General features: G+C 42.0%; 1 protein-coding gene across 2 annotated transcripts in view; it reads right to left on the reverse strand.

Moving 5' to 3' along the window:
• mybpc2a (myosin binding protein Ca) overlaps positions 1 to 5000 on the reverse strand; it is a 65095-nt gene that overhangs the window by 46097 nt on the left and 13998 nt on the right. The window contains exon 1 of one of the 2 annotated variants that reach the window (XM_083931326.1): positions 318 to 321. The exons of the other annotated variant lie outside the window; for it this stretch is intronic. The gene's annotated coding sequence lies outside the window, so the exon portion shown is untranslated. Of the gene's footprint in view, positions 1 to 317; positions 322 to 5000 lie in introns of those variants that run through there. 2 annotated transcript variants of the gene reach the window in all.

Consider the following 5000-nt stretch of genomic DNA (forward strand, 5'->3'; position numbering starts at 1 on the left):
TGTGTGTGTGTGTGTGTGTGTATGTGTGTGTGTGTGTGTGTGTGTGTGTGTGTGTGTGTGTGTGTGTGTGTGTGTGTGTGTGTGTGTGTGTGTGTGTGTGTGTGTGTGTGTGTGTGTGTGTGTGTGTGTGTGTGTGTGTGTGTGTGTGTGTGTGTGTGTGTCATGCATATATCCCCACACGCAGTCCCATCACCACATTCTCTGAATGAGGGGAAACACACACATTTTGTGGATGATGAAGATGATGATGAGGATGATCCATGGACAGTTACCTCTATGGAACACAGAGAAACACTGAACACAGTGTGTTTTCTTACCCTTCGTGTCTGAAAAAGAGAGAAAGAAGAACGATTTATTAGAAAATTACACAATCTTCACAGGAAGCTTTTATTAAAATTCACATTTTCAGTGGTTATTGTAGTTTAACTGAATAATAGCTGATTACTGTATGCGTATTAACTCCGAAATAAATTGGATTTCTGGAGCACAGCTTGTGGGCTGCAATTAGATGTCATGAAGGCACTTACCAGCAGGGGCTGCTGCAGCCTTATCGCCCTTGGCTGCTGCAATTAAACAATAATTATGTAAAATAATTTGTACATCCTCATTACATCATATCATGCAACAGCAGCAGCACAGTGTTGGAGAGTCACAGCTTCCAGAGCTAAGGCTCGGTAAACTGTTTAAAGAGACGCATCTCGTGATCTGAATCCTCAGGAGACAGTTACTAATAATAATAATAATAATTTATAGACAGATTTGTTCATTGCTGTATTTATCTACAGTACTATGCATCATGTTTACACATTTGGTTTTAAAATGTGTACACAAATACTGTCAGTTAATCTGAGGAAGCACACTGCATGTCTACAAATAGAAATCAGGCACCTTTTATAAATATACAAAACTACCCAAAATATACCCATAATAAAAAACAAGTTCATTTCAGTAACATAAACACACGTTCACAAGTCAGCGCGCAGGGAAACCGCACCCAGGCAAACTTGTTTAATGCATTTCTTTCTTGATTTCTGCAGGGTTCGCCTCTGGCAAAAGAGAGAATATTGGATTTTTAGCAGGGGAATGGTACATGATTCAAATGAGGCATGGTTTACAGAAACAGTGAGGCTGAGATAAATATAAGTACATTTTTCAGAGATCATGAGGAATAATTGGGCTTGAAAAAATCTGAAAGGGGCGGCCTCAAGACAAAAATGCTTTTGATAGGATAAGTACATCAAAGTTGCAGGATCCCAGATCTAGGTTACTTCAGAAGCTCAAGGGTGTCTAATGAGATGGCAGATTAGGCATGAGTTTGTGTCTGCCAGACAAACTAAAGCACACAGCTGCACAGCAATAATTCAACTTTGGCAGCATTCGCATCGTAACCATACGTCAATAATTGTTCAGGTCTGTGCCCTCACTAGGGCCACTGTTTAAATGTTTAAAGGTTGCACTGCTTTGCTTTGCAAGGGAACGTCCTGTCGAGGCAGCAATATTATAGGAATGAGTCATCTTGACAGCCATCGTCTCTCTTCAAACCACCGACAACAAGCCACAACTGCGGCGCAAGTGTCCCGTGGGCCTACTTAATGGTGGGTCTAAGATATCAAGGCCCGGCCTTGGCACCCCTGCATGTGCTCCAGGCTGGCACACTATGTCTGGCATACTGGTGGCAGGGAGGGGGCAACACTTCTATTTTGGATGAGGTTTGTTTTTCAGGCAGCAATCTGTTAATGTCTCTCCTAGCACATCAATCCAAGAGGGACCCTGTGACACACCCGGCAGTAAAAACTTTCTTTAGGTTCCTGCTGCCGAAGCATCGATACCCGTCCCTCTTCTGTAAATCATCATGTTGTCACCCTGAGAGACAGCTGGGGCGTTAAATAAATGTCATAAACTGGTTCTATAAAGCTTGTTTAGAAGTAAAAAGTCCCAATTTTCATTGTATGAATACAGAGTCTGGGCTTCATTTATTGTCAGTGGAGCAGCTGCACATCATTAGAAGATCTCAAATGAGTGTCGGCGTCAAGATTTGACAGAAAGATATTGATGTTCAGAAACCCTTTTTCGCCCGCCTTTAACCGCATGAAAGGTATATGTGATGTGACATTTTAAAGGGGACATATTCTGCTCGTTCAGGGTCATACTAGAACATGTCTACATGCTTTAATGTTATAAAAAACACATTATTTTACTCATCCTGTCTGACTGAATATACCTGTAATCACCCTCTGTCTGAAATGCTCCATTTTAGCGCCTGTCTCTTTAAGAACCCCACCAGAAAACTGGTGACTGTAACAGCACTGTAGCCGCACTTCCTACCTCTACATAGTATAGTTGTGACATCACAAATGTACAGGAAGTCCTAACAGCTGGTTAAAAGGCACATTTTCTGAATACAGGCTCTGTGGATCGAGCGTTTGGATACTTTCACAATACGTGCACCTCGCCGACTTTCTAATATATTTTAAAAAAACGTACTTTTTATAATATACAGGACCTTTTAGCAGTGCTGATTACTGTGGCTGAAAATGAGTGCCCGCCACAACAATACAAGAACCCAACAAATATTTTGGTCACACGGAGCTACAGGAGATTAGACCTGATCATTATTAACATAAGACATAAAAAATCTTCCTGCTGTCTCACTGCAAAGAGTTAAGACAGTGAGATTCTCAGCCAGCGCTGGGCACTCTCCTCCATTACTTCCTGCAATACGATGTGTGCAGTAAATTGAGTTTCCCCAAAATAATATTTAGACTTTCAATGTTACTGCTACCTTCCTCTGTGGATGACTACACAGGGATTTAATAGATGTTATCAGCATCATCCTTTCATATCTAATTTCTAGGCTTTTTGCTGTCAATTTTTTCTAAATAGTTTGCAGCGTGAGGTTGTGTATGTCCCAGGTGAAAGATTTTATGCAGATGACCAGATAAAGAAAAAATGATTATGCAGCATCAAAAATAGCACACAGAGAAAGAGTTTAAAGCTGTTCAAGGCAATTTTATGTTTGTAGTTGTAGGCATTGAGAAGTAAGTGTGTGAAGAAAACATTTGAATATCCAGAAATAACAAGGACGGGATGAATGATCACAGCACACTTGTGTGTACAAACGGATGGCAAAGGGTTACAAGAGGTAAAATGTCAAACGATGGTGAGTCCATCCTCCTCTGAACCGAGCGCTCGTTCTCGGCTGTGCAGGAGAACGTTTCTGTGTTCATTAGTTGATGAGTTCATAACATGAAAGTCTGGATGGCAATTGGCGCCCACAAGGAAAATATCTGGTCAATAGAGCCATGATTGCTAAATGCTAACATCATGATGCTAACGCGTTCACAGTAACACAGTCAAAAGGCCAATGGGAGTTTATGATGATCACAAATTTACACCACGCACCAAGGTGGTGTGGTGGTCAGCACTGTTGCCCCACAACAAGAGGGTTCCTGGTTTGAATCCGGTTTCCTCCCACAAACCAAGGACATGCACGTTGGGTTCATTGATGACTCTAAATTGCCCGTAGGTGTAAATGGTTGTCTGTCTCTGTTTGTCTCTATGTGTCCTGTGATAGACTGACGTCCTGTCCAGGGTGTACCCCGCCTCACGCCAGATGTCAGCTGGGATCGGCTCCAGCCCCCCCACGACCCCAACAGGGACAAGCGGTTGAAGATGAATGAATGAATTAACCAAGGTACACCAACACCACCCATTAGCTTCCAAATTATATTGCTAGTATGATGATGTTGGTAGTCTCATTTAGCCACTTGTTAGCAACTGCCATTTTAAAGACACATACGAGCTGCAAAATTCCCCAGTGGGGTATTTACTGACATATTTAATGTCGTAGAACAAAAATCTCTTAAGCCTGTGTTAAACAGACCTCATTTAAGGGGAAAAAAACTGTTACATAAAAAAACCTTGACTTTGAGACAAAGGAACCAGAAAAGTGCAAAAATGCCGATATCACGTTCCAAGGAGATCAAGTCAACTCTGACTGAACTTTAACTTTAAATGTCTTTTCTTATGTAACTCCCGTAGGCTACTTAACCAACACCTTGGAGGTAAAGTAAGTAACAAACTTAGTTATCTTAACACAAACCACAATCTTTTTCTTGCAAAGGCCGACTGATCGCTCGTGTTGCTGGCCATTGGTCGGATGGTGTATGAAAAAGTGTGCACAACTTCATACGGACTGTTGTGTGAGGATACGTTGAAAATGTTAGTTTGATAACAATGGGTATTTGTACCAAATTTCATGCCAATCCATCCAATACTTTTCAAGAATGTTAACCTGCTGGTGGCGCCATACAGCAAAAGTCAGTAGGATTGAAGAAGTCAGTAGATTTTCATCGTCTGGAGAACATGAATGTGAGTACACAATGCTGCTAGTGTTCCTGCCAATGACCAGTATGATAGGAAGTGATGGGAAGTTTTTGTTTTTTACATCTCCTCAGTTCCAAAACTCATATTTAATTTGGGCAGATAGGGCAAATCTACAGCATCTCAATTAGCGAAGGTGTGACGTTTGTTCTCTACTGAAGATCCACTTTGTGATTTCTGTTGATAAGATGTATTTAAAAGAAAGAATGATTTTTTTTCCCTGTAATTATCCATAAGTAACGGTTTCTCCTTCAGACCACTCTCTCTCCGTCTTCCTCTATCACAGGCCTTGTCTGTCTGTCCTCCTGCGTGGGGGAAAAGCTGTGAGTTAACCGTTAAGTCGCAACCAGGAACAACCCTCCGTGTCCCTTTAAACCTTCGCCGCTAATGCTGAAGGTAAGGCACAGCTGATGAACACGCTGTGCGAGCTGAACGGTCTCCGTTCTCATTACCGTCCACGCTTCATCGACTGTCCTCCCTGTCCTAGATCATTTCTCTGCTCTACAGCCGTCCGTCTCGCTGTCTTCCAGGTATCTGTTAAATGGATAACGTCTCTCGCGGCCTCCATTCCTTCTTCACTTTTCACTTAATGCAAATCCCTACTCTCAGCACTTTTA

This window comes from Echiichthys vipera, assembly GCF_963691815.1.
Source record: "Echiichthys vipera genome assembly, chromosome: 17".
Lineage (NCBI taxonomy): Eukaryota > Metazoa > Chordata > Actinopteri > Perciformes > Trachinidae > Echiichthys > Echiichthys vipera.